General features: G+C 46.0%; 2 pseudogenes; both read left to right on the top strand.

Moving 5' to 3' along the window:
• Window positions 1-1,833: 1,833 nt before the first annotated feature.
• Window positions 1,834-3,049, top strand: LOC132216688 (syntaxin-4-like; annotated as a pseudogene).
• Window positions 3,050-12,611: 9,562 nt separating this feature from the next.
• Window positions 12,612-20,693, top strand: LOC132217283 (cytochrome b-c1 complex subunit 2, mitochondrial-like; annotated as a pseudogene).
• The last annotated feature ends 1,889 nt before the right edge of the window (window positions 20,694-22,582 follow it).

Raw genomic sequence — 22,582 nt, 5'->3', positions numbered from 1 at the left:
AGATAAAGAGAGAATCTTAAAAACAGCAAGAGAAAGAAACTCAGTTACCTACAAGGGAATACCCATACGACTGTCAGCTCATTTCTCAACAGAAACTTTGCAGGCCAGAAGGGAGTGGCAAGAAATATTCAAAGTGATGAATACCAAGAACCTACAACCAAGATTACTTTATCCAGCAAAGCTATCATTCAGAATTGAAGATCAGATAAAGAGCTTCACAGATAAGGAAAAGCTAAAGGAGTTCATCACCACCAAACCAGGATTATATGAAATGCTGAAAGGTATCCTTTAAGAAGAGGAAGAGGAAGAAAAAGGTAAAGATACAAATTATGAACAACAAATATGCATCTATCAACAAGTGAATCTAAGAATCAAGTGAATAAATAATCTGATGAACAGAATAAACTGTTGATTATAATAGAATCAGGGACATAGAAAGGGAATGGACTGACTATTCTTGGGGGGGAAAGGGGTGTGGGAGATGTGGGAAGAGACTGGACAAAAATCGTGCACCTATGGATGAGGACAGTGGGTGGGGAGTGAGGGCGGAGGGTGGGGCGGGAACTGGGAGGAGGGGAGTTATGGGGGGGAAAAAAAGGAACAAATGTAATAATCTGAACAATAAAGATTTAATTTAAAAAAAAAGAAAAAAAAAGATTGAAGTTCTTTATAGGATGTAATAGATACTCAATAGTGCTATGTTTGCCTGAGGAGATATACGATTTTATTAGAGTCATCTTATTCTGTCTGCACTGCCCTTCACTTGAAAACAGGATTGTAACCTCACATTAGCACCACAGACAACACCACAGAGAGGAAAGCTTTGCAGACTTGGGTATCAAGGATAGTGTTAGAACAGAACTCATTAGGTTTTTTTTTTTTAATTCTAATACTTTATTTATAATTTAAAATAAATTGTAAATAGCCACACCAGAGAAAATAATGATTTGTCTTTCCAATCTCTCTACAGAAAATAATGCTACAAAATCTTTGTCATATTAAGAGGTAATTTGAATATGTAAGAAAAAAAAGAATTTGGGGGTATGTCAATTTGTTAATAAAGTTAATACTGAGATTTTCTACATTTTTAATGTTTGTTGTATTTGTTGGCTCTTTAAAATTTATGACTTGTGCTGATCAATGGTTCTAAGTAAACATTCAATTTTGTGTTCACAATTTGACATTCTTTTTCCTAACTCATATGAAATTCAAATTGTATAAATTTCAAGCTCAACAAAATCTGGAGGGAAACTTCTGGGTGCAATAAAAATTTGATGTGGAGTGAACAATTCATCTATAAAAATCCAAATTTAGAGTTTTGCTGTCACTCATAGGACACCTGCGATATCAGGTAACCAAGAGATTTGGTAGATGGAGAGGAATGGAAATAAGGCCAAGATGTGGAACTTACTGTTTTGAAGGTGTCCTATCAGTCATGGACAAGCAAAAGACACTGAGAAGAGAAGGCTTTAGGGAATAAGAAGGTCTTTCTATTCTCTGAGATATGCCTTATCTGCTGGGAGATTTGCATTGAAGAGGATTGAGAAAAAATGGGGTGGGGAAGTCCTCAGAGGTACTTCACAGATTTCTTATTGAACACTGATCCCTGGACTCTCTCTGTCATATCTTAGTATCTGAGACATCACTCCTGGCCACCATGAGCACAAAGCAGATAAAGAGGGGTGTAATAATCCACGTGAGGTGGACTGAGTTGACTGTGGATGATGTCAGGGACAGAGCCTCTGGCGGCTCATGGGGGGTGTGGGAGCCCGCAGGGTGAAGGCGGAGGGGAGTGTCGGGGTGTGAGGGCAGTACGGGAGTTCCAAACTTAAAATCTTGAGGCCCTAAGGGCTCAGGTGCTGGGGAGAGGGAGCTCGGGCCGCCATGCGAGACAGGACCCAAGAGCTGAGGCAGGGGGTTGACAGCTCGGACGATGAGGACAGGGAGCGGGTCGCGCTGGTGGTTCACTCGGGCAAGGCACGGCTGGGGAGCCCGGATGATGAGTTAGTTCTTCCAGAAGGTCCGGACAATTCGGCAGACTATTGTCAAGCTGAAGAATAAAGTCCAAGAGTTGGAGAAACAGCAGGTTACCATCCTGGCCACACCCCTTCTCGAGGAGAGCAGGAAGCAGGACCTGCAGAACCTGCGCCCCTAAGAGATCAAACAGCTGGGGAGGGAGATCCGCGGGCAGCTCAAGGCCATTGAGCCCCAGAAGGAGGAAGCTGATGAGAATTATAATTCAGTCAACACAAGAATGAGAAAAACGCAGCAAGGGGCCCTGTCCCAGCAATTCGTGGAGCTCATCAACAAGTGCAACTCGATGCAGCCCGAGTACCGGGAGAAGAATGTGGAGCGGACTCGGAGGCAGCTGAAGGTCACAAATGCTGGCATGGTGTCTGGTGAGGAGCTAGAACAGATGCTGGACAGCGGGCAGAGCGAGGTGTTTGTGTCCACTCTACTGAAGGGCACGCAGGTGTCGCGGCAGGCCCTAAGTGGGATCCCGGCCCGGCACAGCGAGATCCAGCTTGAACGCAGTATTCGTGACCTTCATGAGATCTTCACTTTTCTGGCTGCTGAGGTGGAGATGCGGGGGGAGACGATCAACCGGGTTGAGAAGAACATCCTGAGCTCAGCAGGCTACGTGGAACGTGGGCAGGAACATGTCAGGAGGGCCCTGGAGAGCCCGAGGAAGGCCGGGAAGAAGAAAGTGTTGATCACCATCTGTGTGTCCACCTTTGTCCTCGTTCTGGTAGTCGTCATTGCCGTCTCGGGAACGACTTAATAGCATCGTGCATTCTCGGCACTCAGAGCCCGGGACCCAGGGTGTGCCTTCTCTGCCAGCAGCTGGGCAGGGGCAACACAGACCCTGCAGCCGGACCCCCATCCTCACACCGGCCCTGTGCAGAGGGGCAGATGGCTCTCCTGGGGTTGGCAGCCACCTGTTCATGGGGCCCTCCCCCTTGGGCCACAATGGCTGGCGGAGGGCCTGCACTGTCCTGTTTGGATGGGACACATGGTTTTGTAAGAAATTTAAAAAAAAAAAAAAAAGGTCCCTGCTACCACCGGGGACCTCCAGGATTCCACAAGTTTGAATATCATTCAAAGAAAGGGCAATTATTGTGAGTTTGTTTAGCAGGGCCACCAGGTAGGATTGTCTAGGTATTCCTCTTTCTTGAAAAATATCAATGGCATAAAATACACTCGGGTGAGGATTAACAACAGAAAAAGAGGGAAGTGATCAAGATTAAGACAAAGAAGGTGAAAGGAAGAGTTTGTGCCTAATCAAAGCTCAAGAGCTTATGGAGAGTTCAGCGGAGGGGGTGGGGGGGGGTACATTTTATTCCAGTATGAAATGAAACCCAGAAGTATAAGTGTTCTCTTTTAGCCATGACCAGCATTGCTAGAGAGCAGAGCAGTCATGACTAGAGTTGACGGGGGATTGAGAAAAAGAATGAAACAGACACAGAGACAGTAGGGAAAGCTGGGACCAGGTGGGACACTGTTCTTGGATCGAGAGATGATGACCCTGAGCTAGTGCAGCACGTTTATTAGATACAGCATGATACCAGGAAGTTTTACTAGAGTTTAAGACAAAGGAAATTATGTGAAATCATGCTTAAAGATCAAGCTGCAATTCTTCATTCTTGTGGCTTTTCGGAAACGTAAGCCCTGACTGGACTCTGCACCTGGTGCCTGGCTGAACTTAGATAATTCCAACACCCCCACCCGCCCCCAGCCCCCCAGCACCCGAGCTAAAGGTCAGGACTGACAACATCCCTGACATTGGCAGGGTATGTCTCCAGGACTTGGCTTTGCCGAAGCCGCTGGACTCAGCCGACGACCCTTGGCTCAGTTGCCCCCCAGGCGCTCTCTACACAGAGAAAGGCCTGAAGAGCGCCAATAGCAATGTGTTGCCACCTCAAGGCTTCTGGGTGTTAGGTTGGAGGAAGGCTACGGAAAGGGTCATTCCAGTTAGTAAGGTTGGAGTTGAAGAAGATGCTGTGGCAGTGGTCATGGTGAGAGATGACACGATTGATGCCTGAGGTAGTCCTTGTGGCCAAAGGGGCTATTTCCAGAAGACCTACCTTTGTTTTGATGTACCAGGCTCTGTTTTATTTTTTATCTTTGTTGTTGAAAGTATTACAGATGTTCCCCTTTTCGCCCTCTTTGATCCCCTCCTCCCCACTTTCTTAAATCTGCCTTGGTATGTTTTTAGGAATAGTGTCTTCTGAGTAGTGTGTCTGCTAAGTGGTTCTCTGGACTTGCTAAGAAGCTGATGACCAATCAGAGCCCCTGGAGTTGTCATTCTGACATCTTGGCAAGAACTCAAAGAAGCTGAGAATGGAGGGTGGACTCAATCGCTACAGAGAAAACAGTCCTAGAGAAAAGGGTAGATATGAGCCTGACTGGGTGTCATATATGATATGAAGCTGAGGTTGCTATACTAGTACATCTCCTATTGCTGCCTCTGAAAATGTGGATTGCATTTATTCTGTGTCTGTTTCAGCAGGTAGGTTTGGCATGTATGAGGTATTTTGCCCCACGAGTGCACATATTGAAAAGAACTGCACCTGAGAAGTTTTACTTCGTTCACTTTGTGAGCTCCGGGTCCTGATTTAAATGGTGAAATCCTGGACTTCTGTCTTGAGCTTGTTGCTGTTATTGTATTAGACTTGGGAATTCCTTGGAGAGTGGTCAGAGTTTGGGGTATGAGGGAAGTGTGAATGTTTCTGGAGCCTGATGGTGGAACAGTACTAGTCTAGAATGACTTATCATGAACCACGAGGCAACGTACCCATGCCCTGGTGTAATTTTCTCCACATGATTATGGCCGTCTCTCTCACTCACGTTTGAACAATAGGATGTGATGGGAGTGACACTGCATGACTTCTAGAGCTGGGTCCCATTACATCTTACACCTTCTGCTTGAGCTTTGTTAAGGGTTCTTTTTGGCGGAAGCCAGTCACCATTCATTAAATCCCAAACCCCTGAGACCTCTGTGATTTGAAGAGGTCTAAGACAACCATGAAGGTCATGTGAAAAGAGAAATAACCAGCCAGCCCCCAGCTGTGTCAGCCAGCCCAAGTGAAGTGTCAGACATGAGGAAAGCATCCATCAGAAAACCTCACTTCCCACAGCAATTTGATTAAGGCCACATGATACACTACCCATATGAGTGCAGTAAAGCTGCCAAACTGAGAGAGATAATAATAAATTATTGTTTTAAACCAATATGTTTTGGGGGGGTTGTTATTCTGTAATGATTAAGTGGGACAACATCAAAACCAGAGTCTGGTCACTGCATCCAGGTATATAAATTGTTCCTGTTTTAATAACAATTTTTCTCCTCCCTGGTCTAAAATGGTGACAATTCATTATCAAACATGCCCCAGGCTTCTGCCCACATAAACTGGAAAAATCCTGCAATTGTTTGATTAATAGAAAAATTTTTGAGGCAAATCTTTTTGGTTCTTCAAATAGTCCTTGGATTCCAATTTTTTAAGTGCACCCTGGCTGGGTGGCTCAGTTGGTTGGAACATCATCCTATACATCAGAAAGTTGCAGCTTCGGCGTCCAGTCGGGGCACATATGGAAGACAAACAATTGATGTTCCTCTCTCGCATTGATGCTTCTCTCTCTCTCTCTGAAAATCAATAATCCTCAGGCGAAGTTTAAAAATTTTTTTAAGTGCTGGCCTTGTCATTTTCTTTATTTTCCAGTACATCTTACACAAAACCAGGCACAGTGTCAATATATACTAACCATCCTTAGCATAAAGGAAGAATTAAGACTCTTCATCTGATTTTTTCAAATGACAAAGTTTCTTCCCCAAACCACCAATTATAGCACTATATGTGCAGACAGGCGCCTAAAGTCTTAGTTTAGCTATCTGAAATTGGGGAAGGATTTTGCTTCAGAGTTTCTAACATATCCTAAGCACTACATTGTAAGAATATGGTTCCAATGTCTTCTCAGATATTTCATGGGCCTGACACTCACTCCTTGTAGCAGAGAAATGTTTATCCACTTTGATACCCTGATCTCTCCCACAGTATTCTCACACTCCTCTTGGTGATAACCACATACTCTTTTTTCCCCTCCCTCTTTTTCCCTCTAAAGCAAGAAGCCAATCTTGTTATGTTTACAGGAGCTTTAATGACCAAGTGTGGGGGAAGGGTGAGAACCCATGTTGTTAGTGAGCTCTGGGAATCACAGAGTCACTTAGGTGGAGGGATCTCCTTGACAACGGGGAGTCTGGTCACATCTTTCCCTAAGTGATAGTCACTGAGGTCAAGGAGACATCTCTCCACACCTGGATCATCTAATCCTGTATATCAGTGGTGCTCAACCTTGGCGGCACATTAGAATCACCTGGAAATCTGTTTAAAATCCTGATTTCTGAGCCTCATCCTCTGGAAATTCTGTTTCTTTGTTACTAATGTTGTGGCCCCACGCCATAACAAAGAAACAGAATTTCCGGAGGATGAGGCCCAGAAATCAGGATTTTAACAAGATTCCCAGGTGATTGTAATGGGCAGCCAAGGTTGAGAACCACTGCTGTATGTATACAGAACATTCCATCCAAATGCAGAGGAGGCATTCTTGTCAAGCCACACATGAAACATTCTCTACGTAACGAAGCTGTTACCAAAAGGGACCAGGGTGCAGCAGGTCTCCCTCAGGCCAGACTCTACTGGGTGGGTTCTTGAATTTGAGTAGGACAGATTTGTCAACAGGAGTCCAGGTGATTTTGAGAGTGCATCTGTTAAAGCTAGGGACATAGAAACAAAGAAAGAACTTTGAGTAGAAGAAGCAACAGGGGAGCTTTGGCCCCTTAGAAAGGTTGCAGGAAAGCAGTGAGTCAAGGCAGGGCTGCTGTTAGGTCACTGGGATGTCAGAGACAAGGGGAACATGTAGATAAGACCAGGTGTAAGCCTGGGGTGAGCTGCCGCCACCAGTTGCTCCTCTGGTTGAATGTCCAGTGAGAACCCTTAAAGCAGGGGTCCTCAAACTACGGCCCGCGGGCCACATGCAAATACAAATATTGTATTTGTTCCCATTTTGTTTTTTTACTTCAAAATAAGATATGTGCAGTGTGCATAGGAATTTGTTCATAGTTTTTTTTAAAACTATAGTCCGGCCCTCCAACGGTCTGAGGGACAGTGAACTGGCCCCCTGTTTAAAAAGTTTGAGGACCCCTGCCTTAAAGTTTAGAGAAAAGTTAAAAGTTTAAGCTAGGAAAGGGCATGGGCATGGCCCAGAGTGAGCTGGCCTTGAGTCTCTGTCCTGACGACCTCTTCTTTTTTAATTTTTCTTTATTGATTTTAGGGAAAGATAAAATGTAGAAGGAGTCATCATTTGTTGTTCCACTTAATTATGCATTCAGTGGTTGCTTCTTTTATGTGCTTTTATCAGAGATCTAACCCACAACCTAGATACATTGGATCAATGCTCAAAACCAACTGAGCTACCAGACCAGCACGGTCCCAAAGGTTCTCTCTCTCTCTCTCTCTCTCTCTCTCTCTCTCTCTCTCTCTCTCTCTCTCTCTCTTCCTGAAGGTGAGGATCTCGGGGGAAGGTTTCACAAGAATATTCATCAGCTTTTCAGGTGCATTTGTAATATGCTAATGGTTTAGAATTAGTGTACAAGGAAGTCTGGGTTTGTCTTTTGTTCTGTTGAATGTTTAATTTTTATCTTGAGTCTGTCTGGTTCTAATGGGGTTTTTGTTATTTGTTCTTCTGGCTTTATCTATCATTCGGTTAACGTTATCTTATCCTTGGGTTAACTGGCGCAAATGACATTTATTGGATCCCTGTTCTCTATTATGGCAGACTAGGGGGCTTCGAGCTGTGAATTCTTTGATCAGAGAGGGAGGTGTAAACTATTTATTTTCACATGTTCTTATCTGGGGAAATAAGCTCTTAGATTCACAAGCTGGCTGTTAAGTTGTCCAAATTGTTTGAGCGTGTTTAATTTTCTTGTCTCAGTTTCACTATCGCACATGCCCAAGAAGTTTTGTAGTTTCTTATCTGCCGCAATGGTGGGTCAAAAGAGAAGTCTCAAATTTTCAGAAGAAATCACTTCAAGATTCTTACCTGATCATAACATAAGAAACTAGAAATCAATTCCAGTTTCAAGAAAGCTGGAAATTCATAAATATGTTGAAATTAAATATAACACACTCTTAAACAACCAGTGGGTCAGTGAAATTAAAAAAGGACCTTAAAGCGATCTAGAGGCACCGGCCAGTGTTGCTCAGAGGTTGAGCGTAAACCCAGGAACCAAAATGTCACTGGTTATATTCCTCCTGGTCAGGGCACATGCCCAGGTTGTGGGCTTCAATGCCTTCTATGGGGCAACCAGGAGGCAGCCGATCGATGTTTCCTGGTCACTGATGTTTCTGTCTCTCCAGTCCTCTTCCTTCCTCTCTCTCAAAACCAATAAAGACATATAAAATATATATGAAAAACCCCACAAACATCTGGAGGCAATGTGTATAGAAAGACAACTTACCAAAGCTTATGAAAGGGGTACAGGAGATGCAAGCCCAAGAGTAAATTGTATACAGATAAATGCCTGTATTAAGACAAATCTGAAACACACAGCAGCCTAACCCTGCTCCATAGGAAATGAAAAACACATCAAGAAAGTAAACCCAGGGCTAGCAAAGGAAGTGATCAATGTTAGAAAGTAAACCCAAGGCTATCAAAGGAAGTGATCACTGTTAGAACTATATATAAAATAGAAATAGGAAAGGCAAAAAGAGGAATAGCATAACTAAGGGCTGTTTTTTTTAAAATTTGTATACTTATTTTTTTCTTTGTTAATCCTCTCTGGAGGTTATTTTTCCCATTGCTTCAGAGACAGTAGAAGGGAGGAAGGGAGGAGGAGAGTGGAGACAGAAACACAGATGTGAGACACGCAGACCGGTTTCCTCCCACATGTGCCCCATGGAAGATGGGGAGGGAATCCACAACCCAGGCACATGCCCTTGACCAGGAATTGAACCTGACACCCTTGGGTCCCTGGGCCGATGCTTTAACCACTGAGAAAAACAGGCCAGGACCAGCAGTTTTTTTGACAACATGCACAAAACTGGCTAAACGTTAGCTACATTGAAACAAGAGAAACTGTTATGGGTTCACTCAGAGAGATAGACCACCGACTCAGAATTTAATTTTAAGAGCCTTTATTAAGCTGGCCAGCTGACTACAGTTACAGCACCCTTCCAAAGCAAAGGCTGAACTGCAGCGCCGACTACAGGCGTTACATTTTATTATTAAACTCTGTGGAGGCCCAGAGAAAAATGTGTCCTTCGAATTCTGGGCCCCCAATATGGAGGAAACTCTCTTTATTTATACTTTTTCCAGGCCTTTGTCTCCCAAATTTGGAATGAGACTTCCGGGCCTTCTGAGAAAGAAGGCCTGCGTGCTGGGAAGGGGCCATGAGACCATATCTCAAGGCCTGGCCTGATGTCAGTACTTTCCTATCTATGTGTTTTAGGAACAGACAGCACAGCATGACCCATCTGGCCAAAGCGCCTGATATGCAGCCCAGCATAGAAACAACACTCAAATCAAAGCAGAAATGAAAGACATTACAGCAGACACTATGAACTACAAGCCATCATCAGAGATGTTGGCAGATGACATACAGACACTACAACCAGAAAATTGTCAAGATTCCACTATAAGCTTTGCAAATTAATTAAAAAAATAAACATACAAACATCACTTCCATTTTGATATACTAAAAACAAAATCTTTGAAGATGAAATGAAGCAGTCAAATTCACAATAGTATCAAAAACAATAAAACACACAAAATAAGTTCAAACAAACAGCTGAAAAGTGTGTACATTTGAACGCTATATGACAGCGAGGACAGAAATGGAAGAAAACACAAATAACTGAAAAGAACTCCCATATTCTTGGATCTGAAGATTTAACATTGTTGAAATGCACTGGGGCTACAGTAAGAAAACAGGGCAGTGCCAATATCCCAGCCATAATGAACACAGCAGCTTCCAGAAAACTGGGGAAGCAAGTGGTGCCCAGACGTGAGAACTAAGCACACTCTCATGAAAGGAAGTTGGGGGAAATGGAAAGCCTAGTCCAGGTCACTAGGGAGAGCGAGCATTTTTCGTTGTTGTTGAAGTGAGATGAAATTTATGAAAGCTTAGGACAGTGAGGAAAAAAGAAGGACCCTTAAAATCCGATGGGGGGAGATCCAAAGGGCAGCTCCTGCTGCCCAAAGCTGCCTGGGTGCAGGACCCTTAGAGCTTAAAACAGAAGAAACCGCCCTAGCAGGTTTGGCTCAGTGGATAGAGCATTGGCCTTCGAACTGAAAGGTCCCAGGTTTGATTCTGGTCAAGGGCTCCATCCCTAGTGTGGGGCTTGCAGGAGGTAGCCAATCAATGATTCTCTCTCATCATTGATGTTTCTATCTATCTCTCTCCCTCTTCCTTCCTCTCTGAAATTAATAAAAAATATATTAAAAACAAACAAGCAAAAAACAAAAACAAAAACCCCAGAAGAAACAAAGTACAATCCTGAGGAAGGGGGGTGGGTGGGGGGGTTGCAGACGAGCTCAAAGAAGAATGAACCAGAAGAGTGATGTGTTTTGTTTTGTTTTTAAATATATTTTATTGTTTTTAGAGAGGAAGGGAGAGGGAGAGAGAGATAATTTGACTAAGAAAAAAAAATTCAAAGCCAAGGAACTCAAATCATAGTGAGTTTATTTAGGAAGTTAGGGCGATAGATTAAGTTAGCCCGATGGGCTGTGCTGGCTGAGGAAAGAAGTTACAGAGGCAAAAAAAGGGCCCTTGGAGCTTAGGAGGAAGAGAGTAAAGGTTTGTCCCTGGAAGAAGCAGGAAGTGGGTTTATGTGCTCCAGAGAAAGCAAGAGCTGCCTGGGTCTTTAGTCCTTTTTTTATCTGTGGTCTCCACGGATTGGTTGGAGTCAGGGTATAGGGTCATGAGTCATTGCAGCCATTACATAGCCATGACTGGCCTTTCTGCTTCTCTGGGCATGAAGCTGAAACACAAGTGATGCCTGGAGATAATAGGTATGGATATGGATATGGATATGGATATGGATATGGATATGGATATGGATATAAACAGATATATACATACATATATTACTTAGAGAGAGGGAGAGAGAAACATCAATGGGTTGCCTCTCTCACCCACCCACACACCACAACTGGAAATAGAACAAACCTGAAAACTGGGCATGTGACCTGATTGGGAATGGAACTGTAGACTTTCGGTGCACAGGGTGGCGCTCAACCAACTGAGCCACACCTGCCAGGGCAAAAGCTGCCCTCCTCTTAAATAACACGTTAGAGAAAAGTCCCCTCCCCAAATTAGCAAAAACAAGCTGTGTTACCAAATTTATTGACAGATACTCTACCAATCATTGCTATTGAATATCTCTGAATCTTGTTCTTTTCCTTAAATATTTTTAAAGACTTTTTAGTGATTTATTTTTTAGAGAGAGAGGAAGAGAAATATTGCTGTGAAAGTGAAACAACATTGACTGCCCTGCCCCGCACTCCCCCACCCCCCGCCCCACCCCGGGCACACCTCCTGCTGGGAATCAAGCCCAAACCAGGCATGTGTCCTGACTGGGAATGGAACCAGTGATCTCTTGGTGCATAAGATGATGCTCAATCCACTGTGCCACTCTGGCTGGGCTTGGAGGCCTTTTATTGCCCAACAGCTCAGCTATTATGTCCCTTGTATAGATGAATAAAGAAAGGAATAATTTGGGGTTGGAGACAAGAGCACATAAATGGCCGAAACCGGTTTGGCTCGGTGGATAGAGCGTCGGCTTGCGGACTGAAGGGTCCCAGGTTCGATTCCGGTCAAGGGCATGTACCTGGGTTGCGAGCACATCCCCAGTAGGAGCTGTGCAGGAGGCAGCTGATCGATGTTTCTCTCTCATCGATGTTTCTAACTATCTATCTCTCTCCCTTCCTCTCTGTAAAAAATCAATAAAATATATTTTAAAAAAGAGCACATAAATGCCTTTACTATTGAAAAGAGAGAGAGAAATTATAAAAAGACACGAAGTAAATTCACAGTGACAGCCATGGGCAATACTATGACCACGGTGATAATTTCAGTTTCATGCCTATGTCAAGACTCATCAAATACTACACTTGAAATGTGGTCTTTACTAATTAAAATGTTTGTAAAATGGTTCAAAGTGTCCAAGTAAAATTTTGTATGTCCAACACTTCATTTGGCATCTCTCTATTCAATCCAGGTTCTCCTATCCTCTGACTGGGTCACAAAAGCGACATCCCTGGTCTATAGATGCCACTTTCCTTTATCTTTGATTTCCTGCCTGGGCACTCTGATCATCAGGTAAAGATCGAAGAGGGTACCGAAATGCACAAAACCCTTTGATTATTTTCAAGGACAATGAGTTTGAACACAGAAGGTAAACATGCCTAGAGATCCTCAGATGTGGATCTCCAGTCTTTTTCACAGAAACGTTTCTGGATGCACGTATAGAGGAGACCAATTCCATGTAGCTGGCTGCAGGATTCTTCAAACCCGCTGAGGCTAGTGATTCTATAGCCGTCATTTTGTAACCTCTATGGTCCTAAAACCAGTGATCATCACCCATAGAATTGTAGACATTAAGACAGAAGACCCACGGTAAGATCTTAAAGGTCAATTACCTTCAAATGTACTGGCCTAGCCCTGGCCTGTGGGACTGTGAGGTCAGAGTGTCCGCCCGGGCTTCAATGTGTTTTGGGTTAGATTCCCAGTCAAGTGCACAACATTCTTTTTGAAAACAGGAAGTCCCACCAAAATTCTGCCTGTTCCCTGGAAGGAGTTCCCTGAGGCCAGATGGAAATAACACCCTATCACACAGGAGGGAGTTCAGCCTCTTTACACCTGCTGGTAAAGGGAAGCCTGTGACATTACAGAATGCAGCATTTTGTCTGCTTCACATTTCATATTCACGGCTCTCCCAGCATCACAGGGAGCTGTGGGAATGTCTTCTCTGGGGTTGGTTCCAGGGAAGCCTGGAATCAGGGTCCACTTGCCCTTTCCAGAGGGGCTGAGCCTGGGACAGGTGACTCACTAGGAAAATAGATATGACATCACTGTGTCTGTGACCGGCAGTGAGGCCTCATGCCAGGATCTTCCTGAGAAAATTTGGTGGAGAGAATTCAGCCAATGGGGTCCCCATAGACTCCTGCTCCCCATGGGACCCCGAGCACCCTTTGCAGTGGGAACAACTGGGAACATGGTGGTGACCGAGGCAGCCCTGGTCCCGTCCCCAGGGGGCTCTAGGTCCAGTAGAGATGCCAGACTCATCCCAGACGGACAACCCAGAAGGGGCAGCACAGAGATGGGGGACGTAGAGGCCGCTTGTTGGGGATTGTTTATAGGGGCTTTGCGTTCTCTACTGCACAGGTGCCTGCCCTGGATGACAGAATGGCACACGGGCACCACTGAAGATGAAGTAATGCTTATCTTTGATCCAAGGAACAGCAACAACATTACCCTGAGGGGAAGGGTTCATGTTCATTCCTGTGTGAAACAGGTGTGAACAGGCATGAAGTGGGGATGACGTTGGCCGTTTTTGTTTGCTTGTTTTTTTGTTCTTTTGGGTTTTTTGCCTAAGGCCTCGGTCCAGAGTTAGGTTCCTGTATGTGGGCTGGGTGAAGGGTTTGACCTGTGTTCACTTGTGCAGCTCATATGTGCAGTGGGAGTGTGCCGGGGCTCAAAGCTGTCAGTCACACGAAAAATCAAATCTTCCTCTTATGCAGAAAGATGAACAGCCAATCTTGTAAGTAGCCTATTGCACCCTTTGAGGAAGTGTAAGGATTCTAACCCAGGACTGTCCTACCCCAAACCCTCATCACTGTTCAGTCAGGGGCTCCAAGTGTCCATGGACTGGCCCTCAATGCCCGTTTCACCAGCACAGCCTCCGAGACCCCCTGCCATGCCTTGATCCCTCCATTTTCCCAAGTCCTGACTCAGCTGCTACAGAGACCAGGATCCAAGGCCAGGAGGGTGGACTGGGCTGAGAGACGCCAACCCCAACTCTGCCCCAGGGAACCTGTTCCTCTCTAGGTCTGGATGGCATCCGGGCCACCCTTATCACTCTTTTTGATAGAGACACCTAGACGGTGCGGAGCCGACCTTTGATTCCCACAGGAAGTGCCTGGGACTGAAGACGTGAGAGCTGAACCCTTTTACTTTTGTGGGGAGACAGTTAAGTCTGGAAAGGAGACTGCAAGTCTGAGCCTTTCCGCCCTCATGTTTACTATATCTGTACATGACTCACTAGGAAAAATAGATGCACATCATTTTGTCACAAATAGATAGTTCAAAAACAGATAGAATTACCCAGGAATGCTTAATATTCTATTTTCAATAAACTCTATTTTAATTTTTAAAGTATCTGTTTTGACAAACTCATTGGTTTTATAACCTGAAAGAGTGCCATGACTCACAGTTTGGGGAATACTTGTCTACCCGGCAGGTGTAATATGGGGGGGGGGGGTCTGAAGAGCAGGCAGAGGAGCGTGCTGCCCCCACCCCTTGGGAGAGCACAGGCATTTAGACTCTGGTATTTCTGCTTTCAGATGCCTCCTCCAGGGTCTCCTGCCTCCTGTCCACTCCCTCACAGGAGACAGACACTGGAATCTGTTGGGAGCCATTAGAGATTGGCTTAGACAAAGCCATCTTAAGAACTTTAAGTTTCTGGTTCCTCCAGAAACTCCTAATTACCAGAAACCACCTGTGTCTTGCAATTTGGCCAGCAGTTAAAAGATAAACTACCCTCACACAGCCACTAAATCACACATCTCCACTGATAAACACACAGCCATCCGGAGCCTGCTAAATCACACATCTCCGCTGATAAGCACAGCCATCAGGAGCCTAATAAATCTCTAGTAATAGGTTACTGCCCATAGACCCCTTTACCCACCCCCCTTCCCTAAAACAGTATATATTCTGCCGCGGTGAGAATAAAGTTTGAGGGTTGATCAGGACTGACTTGTCTTGCCTCCATTCTTTCGTGTCCCTTGTTTGTTTCATTCTCCTAGGGTGTCTCTTCGTTCCCCAGTTGTTGTCCCGCGGGTCGGGGCAGGAATCTTCCACAGATTCACATCTCACCACTTCCATCCCCTGCTTAGGACCCGGCTGTGGCTCCCAATGCAATCAGATGAGTCCAGAATCCTCATCAAGGCCACAGGGTGACTGACCCAGCCCCGCTCTCTGCTCTCCCAGGGCTGAACCCCACTGAAACAGTCACAGTTCTTGCTCACTCTTAAAATCACAGCTCAGATGTGCCCTCCTCCAGGAAGCCACCCTTGATGCCCTTGGTCCCCCTTCCCAGCCCTTCAAACTCTGGGTCATTATTGTGTGGGGTGGTCTGGGTCCACCAATGGATGTGAGAACCAGAAGGACAGGGTCTGGGACTAAGTCACCACTGGGTCCTCAGCATCAACAGCAAAAAGCTGATGACAGAGCAGGTGCTCAGGGAATGTTGAATGGATTAATTAAGAAGTGGATGGATGAAGGAGTGGATGAATGAATGAAAACACTGTGTCCAGGGTGTATCTAACTCGACTTGTCTGTCCTGACATACCGACTTTCTGGGAATTGGTGCCTGAAGTTCGAACCTCTCCTCCTCCAGGCAGCCTCCGTGGCCCCCTGTAATGCTTTTGTTCAGCTGAAGCCTGGATCTCATAGGCTGGGGAGGCCTAAGAACCTCTCTGTGCAGAACAGTCTCTCTCCCAGCCTCATCTTCTCCGCCTCTCCATCCCACACACATAGGACCCAACCCTGCCTGGTTGAGTCAGTTGGACCAGCGCACAGATCCTTACTGATATTACTGATTTGGCTGCATCTATTCGCAGAAAAATATTGCATCATCGTGCAGCTCACACAGAAAGATAGGCAGCAAAGAGTGCACTGTCAGCCTCCCTCAGGGGAGCAGCGCCCTCCCTCCTGTTCCCATGTGGCTCTCTCAGAGGACAAACCTCTCCCCTGAACAAGCATATTCAGCAGAAGGAAGATGAATTCCTGTTGAGGAGACAGTGGAATCCTTTCACTGGTCCTGTTGCCATCACTCTTACAGTGTCATGATCTACAGGAGAGTCTTTGGAATTTTTGTCCATAGTGTCAGTGACACAAATAAGTATGACAATGCCATGGGTTACATCAATCACTTCGAAGTCATCAATTGCTTACCAAGTGTCCCGCACAACTTCTCCCATTCTCTCATTTAGAGTCTCTTCTCCTCTTCCTGCCTCTCCCTTCCTCGCTCTCCCTCTCCAGGAACCAAAGGAAAACAGCGACCTTTGCAGGGCAGCCTCAGCATAAATCTCAGAGCCTGCAATTGTGCCTGAGATGTACAAGCTGTGTGTCCTTGAATAAATGACAAATAAAACCAAAACAGAAGTAGACCTAGTGTCCTTCTCGAATTTGAGTTCCCGTCTTGGATTCAGGAGGGACCCCAGAAACCTGGCAAGTTTCTCATTTTGCTCACTTATTCAAATTAGAGTTTCCAAATCTATAGTCACTGACTGTCAGCTTCCACTCTGCACAAGCAGGCAGGAGTCAGAATCACATGATACAGTGGAGGTACTCAGGGAAAGTCGCATTCCAGGGACAGAAACAATGAAATGGTGTGGATGGTTTCTTCTGCTCTCTGGACATAGGCACCCCATTCCAATGTATCTTCCACCTGAATAACACCCACTGGGGCCAGGTGAGCAGCGACTGCACACTGGTCCTTAGGTTGGGAGTGTGAGGTAGGACAGGCTTTTGGCACGCTCGCAGAGGAGAGTTTGAAATTTGCAAAAGAATTGGGGAAAGTAGACAGCTTGTGGGATTGGGTGGATAAGGCATGTTTTGCTCTTTCCATTTGGGAAAGTGGGGATGGCTCCATGGTGTATCCAATGCCCTACTTTCTGCTCAAGTAGCTTTATTACTGGGGGATGAGAGGGCATTAGGCCCTTATGGATGTACTTTTTGCCATTTTGTTCATTGCTTTCTGGTTGCTTTGTAGTTCCTCTCTGTTTCTTCTCTTGCTCTCTTTTCCTCTGGTTTAATGACAAGTGTTTAGCATTTTATTTAGATTTCACTTTCATTATCGTTTGTGTATCTACTATAGGTTTTTGTTTTGTGGTTATCATGAGGCTCACACATATCAGCCTATATGTATGCCTGTCTATTTCAAAAAATAGCCCTAACCAGTTTGGCTCAGTGGATAGAGCGTCGGCCTGTGGACTAAAGCTTCCCAGGTTCGATTCCAATCTAGGGCATGTACCTTGGATGCGGGCATATCCCCAGTAGGAGGTGTGCAGGAGGCAGCTGATGGATGCTTCTCTCTCATTGATGTTTCTAACTCTCTGTCCCTCTCCTTTCCTCTCTGTAAAAAAATCAATAAAATCTATTAAAAATATCTTTATTGCTTTCAGAGATGAAGTGTGAGGGAGGTAGAAATAGAAACATCAATGATTAGAGAGAATCATTGATCGGCTGCCTCTTGCTCACCTCCTACTGAGGATCGAGCCTGCAACCCAGGCATGTGCCCTGACTGGGGATGGACCCGTGACCTCCTGGTTCATAGGTTGATGCTCAAACACTGAGCCACAACTGTCGAGATGTACGTGTCTATTTTAAGTAGATAGCAATTAAGTTTAAGCACATTCTAAAGCCATTTTTTAAATCCACTCCCATGTTTTATGTTTGTGATGTTTCATATTCTTTTGAGCATTTCCTAACTAACTATAGTGTCCAGGGAAGGAGGTGAATTTAGGACCTTTCTATGTCACCATCTTGAATCATTCTCCTCTAAGTGATTTTTGAATCGGGAATTCAAATCAGAACTACTAGGGCTTACAACTTTACTATAATGATGATAATTCTTAAAATAGAACAAAAGTGTTGATAAGGGTGTGGGAAATTGCAAACCTCATATGTTGTTAGTGTGAATGTAAAATGGTACAAGCACAGTGGAAAACTGCTTGTTCCTCCCAAAGTTACACATAAAATTAGCATGTGAATGAGAAATTCTACTTTTGGGAACAGAACCCAAATAAATTAAACAGTTGTTCAAAAATTACTTGTTCACAAATGTTCATAGTAGCGTTAATCACAAGAGTCAAAAGATGGAACCATCACAAATGTCCATCAATTAGTAAATAGTGAAAATAAAGGTGGTATGTACATATAATAAAATGTTATTTCTCATGAGAAATGACGGACTGATCCATGCTACAACATGGATGAATCCTGGGAACTTTGAGATCAGCACATATTGTAGCTTTCCATCCATTTGAAAAATCAAAATAGGCAAAGACATGGAGACTGGGAGCAGATTAATGGTTTCTAGGGACTGGGAGGCGGGTGGAATGGGCGATGGTGGCTCAATGGGTGTGGGGGGTGTAGGGAGTGTTGAAGACATTCTGGTGATGGTTACACAGCACCTTGAATGCACTGGATGCCACTGAACTTACATTGGTTAAATGGTAAGCTATGTTATGTGAATTTTACCACACATGTAAACATGAAGAGTAAGAACATTTGGATGGGGTGCCTGTGTCCAGAGAGCCGAAGGAGCTGTCCAAACCGCTGGTGCTGACCATTCTGATCCATGTCATTACTTATGTTGCTGGAATGTTAATTTTTATGAGTATCTTCACTTTAGAGTGTGATTCTGCTTCCAGCCTGCTTGTGCAGAGTGGAGGCTGAGCAGGTCAAACTGAATCTACAATAATTTTTTTTAGTTCTATCACTGACAGTATTACAAAGTCCTGTGGCATGGCCTCGACGCTGGGCCACAGGTCAAGGGGGCAGCAATGCCAACAGCCCTCTGTACCAAGCTGTTGCCAAGGGGATTCACCAGACACATTCCCCCCCCCAACCCAGCCCCTGCACCACCCCAGGCCTTCCCCTCACTATGGTCTGTGCCCATGGACTATGCATATACGCATATAAATTCCTGGGTTATGCCCAGGGGGCATGGCTCAGTGGTTTATCGTTGACCTATGAACCAGGAGATTAGGGTTTGATTCCTGCTCAGGGCACATGCCTGGGTTGTGGGCTTGATCCCCAGTCTGGGAGGTACAGGAGGCAGCTGATCAATGATTCTCTCTCATCATTGAAGTTTCTATTTTTCTCTCCCTCTCCCTTCCTCTCTGAAATCAATAAAGACATATTAAAAAAAATTCCTGGGTTAATCTCTTCCTGTCCCCTCCTCACCCTCCCCTCTGAGACCTGTCAGTCTGTTCCGGGCATCAATGCCTCTGGACCTACTTTGTTCGTCAGTTTATTTTCTTTATTTGATTTCACATATAAGCAAGATCATGTGACATCTGTCTAGAGATTTTACTGCCTCAAAGTTGCTGCCAAAGCGAAAGGTGCAACTGCCCGACAGGAGTGCCTCCACATCCTCAGCCTTGAGTTCATCAAATCAGCAAATGGTTTAGTGATTGCTTCGCTGGCAAACGATGCTCCTGCATCAAGAGTTGGTTTGTTCATTAAAACAGGCAGTGGGTCCCAGAAACTTGACAACTCAGGAACCTCCCATTGGCTTCCTCTTGCATCCGGTCTGACTACAAAAGGCGCGGCATATTTCACAATAAACCATGGAATTGAAGCAGTTGGTGGGTAAACTCACAGTGACTTCAACAGGAAACTGTGGAGTGCGTGGGGGGATGACACCAATATTCTAATGGAGTTCCTGCTCGGTGTCCCCACAGCACCTGGGTGTCACTGGTGGGAGGTAGCGGCCCTCCAGTCTCAGCTAAGGATGGACACAGCTGTGGCTTGTCAGAACCCACAGGCTCATATTATGGAAAACTTGCATGCCGCAGCTCACTGAAATGCCTGGCTAGTTCCTTGCATTGCTGGGATTATAGGATTGGAAACAGACACCAGACGAGTTGAATTACCAAGTTCAGAAACATTTTTCTGGTTAGGAATGGCTTTGCTTGGACTTGGTGTGAGTTATCTGTCAGAAGCAAGTTGCTGAAGGTTCCTGAATGTGAGGGGTGGGCTTGGTTTATCTGGTGCAGAGGCGAGACACCATGGAGGTGAAATCAGAGAACAGAATGGAGACAATCCCCTCAGTGCTGCTTTTGTAGCAGAAAGTGCTGCTGCAGGAAGTGCAGAGGCAAATGCATTTAGTGTCCTCCGGCATGGCCTTGGTGCTGGGCCACAGGTCAAGGGGGCAGCAGTGCCACCAGCCCTCTGTCCCAAGCTGTTGCCAAGGGGATTCACCAGCCACTTGATCTTTCCCCTTTAATGCCAGTTACTCAGATGCTGGACTCTGGGATTTACACGACCTCCCAGGCGGCAGCTGCTGGAGATGTTATCAAGGCTGCTTACAACCAAGCAAAAACAATTGCTCCAGGAACCTTTCCAATACCGATGTCCAAGCTGCCAAGGACAAGCTGGAAGCTGGGGACCTAATGGCAGAAGCGCCGCCCGAGGGCGTCCTGGGTGAAGTTTGGCCTAGACTCTCCTTGCTGGTTCCTACATGTAACCAACCACAGCCCCTCTGAGTTCCCAGGCAGCTGAGGCTGATGCTACAAATGCTGATGCTACAAATGCTGGGAAGAAGTCACTTTCTGGCCAGAAGGCAAGAACCAGTGCAGCTGGTGGAAACTTGGGGCATGCACCTTCTGTTGATGAGCTGTAATACTGAAACACATCCCAAGAAAGAGCTGGATGATTTCTCAACCCAGAGCAGCCAATACATGGAACTCACAAGTGTATAATGTACCAGTTATCTTTCTTTTCAATGAGGAGAAACATCTTAAAAAGTATTAAGGCACTGCACCAGCTTGCTGGCCAGGCCTAGGAACTCTACCTGTGCATGAATTTTGTGCACTATGCCTCTAGTAAAAATATATATATTTTAAAAACAACACTACAAAGTATAAATGCAGGTGATTGTTCCCAGCTGACCTAAAGTCCATAAACATTCTAAGTGTTAAAAAGACAGAGTGAGAGTAGGGAGACAGGCAAGGACCATTGTGCATGATCCCTGGAGCACATGGATGAGGAGGGGCACAGACACTGCTGTGGAGGAACAGAAAGTGGGGGAAAGTGGGGAGGCCTGCAGCTGTGGGACACACAGGCTGAGCCACAGGAGACACTTTGGGCTGTAACAGGAGCTGTAAAAAGTTGAAGGCGATGAGGACCATGCGAGGTGTACAGGGAGTGTGGCGCCCATCCCTCGCACTCAGGAGCTCCCTGTCTGCAGAGGCTGCAGAGCTTCCGCCTGCCTTTCCCTGAAGGCCTTGCAGCTGGGATGAATTTGAAGCTCTGGGCAGCACACCAATGGAGTCACCAGGTGACTCCCCAGCAGCAACCGCAAGTCCCGGCAATAGCTTTGAGACGTCAAAGGCTGCTAGGGCTGTAAATTGACTCTCGAGTCACATCAGCAGTGCTGTTCAGGGAATCACAGACTGGAGCCTGCACCTCCAGCCCCTCCCAAGACAAGTAGGCCCTTACTTCACTGTTTTACAGGGTGGGACCCCCAGGGCTGGCTTGGCGGGGGAGGGGAGGTGCCCGGGGCAGACCGTCCATTCTGCCATCCATCCTTGGGTCACCAGAGGTCCCTTTGCAGGGAGAGAGGTCAGTCACTAAATCCTGATGATTGGAGCCAAGGAGTGACACAGCTTCCTCACCAACCAGAAGAGGAGAGCCGTCTGTTCCTGGGGAGCCCCCCCTCTTCCTCCTACTGCACACCTGGCATTATTTCTATACACCCCAAACCACCACACTCCTGCCTGTGCTCTGGGAAGGGATCCCTGAGGCCAGATGGAAATAACACCCAGATGCTAATTGGAGAGATAATCAATTAATTCCTGGGGCAAAGGGGATGCCAGGAGGGAAGCAGGTGAGAGAAGGAACTGCAAGTGACCTCCTGGGCTTCAATGCAGGCACCCAGCTCCGCCAGGCTCAACCAGGAGCCCCGCAGCAGCAACCTGGGTCTCATCCAGGGCGTCTGTGAGCAGAGCCTGCCTGTCCTTCCCAGAGGGCCTGCGCCAGGGGGGCTTGGAGGCTCCTGCACTGGGATTCAGGCATCCTGGGTCCTGTCCAGCCTGTGCCCTTGACCAGTAGGACGGTGGGTCAGTGTCCTGCTTGGATCCATGGAGCAGGATAAGAGAGTAAAACAAGTGGCTGTTGGAGGTCAGGATCTCACACTTGATAACCAAGAGAGCCAGACCTTTTCTAGCCACTGGTAGAGGCAGGATCCCAACATCTAATGGCGGCTTCAACCAAGACAGACCCAATGGTGCTGCACTGAGGTGGCTCTCACACAGAAGACAGAGCTGTCCCCAGAGTGTGAGGTCCCATGGTGGACACAGTAGAAAGGGGGTCTCTGCGGGAGCTGTTGGTGGGAGTGGACAGGACTGTGTGCTGAGGCTTCTCTGATGCCTTGAGAAGGGCCCCTGCAGGGTGCAAACCCCACACTCGCACCCAGAGCCTCAATGCTGTTGAGTTCCTGGCTGACAGTGTCCACAGATCTCAGGAGCAGCTGCCTTCTCATCAGCACAGCCTCCCAGACCTCTGTTCTTC

The sequence above is a fragment of the Myotis daubentonii genome, chromosome 15 (genome assembly GCF_963259705.1).
Source record: "Myotis daubentonii chromosome 15, mMyoDau2.1, whole genome shotgun sequence".
NCBI classification, from domain to species: Eukaryota; Metazoa; Chordata; class Mammalia; order Chiroptera; family Vespertilionidae; genus Myotis; species Myotis daubentonii.
This window is presented reverse-complemented; position numbering and strand designations above follow the sequence as displayed.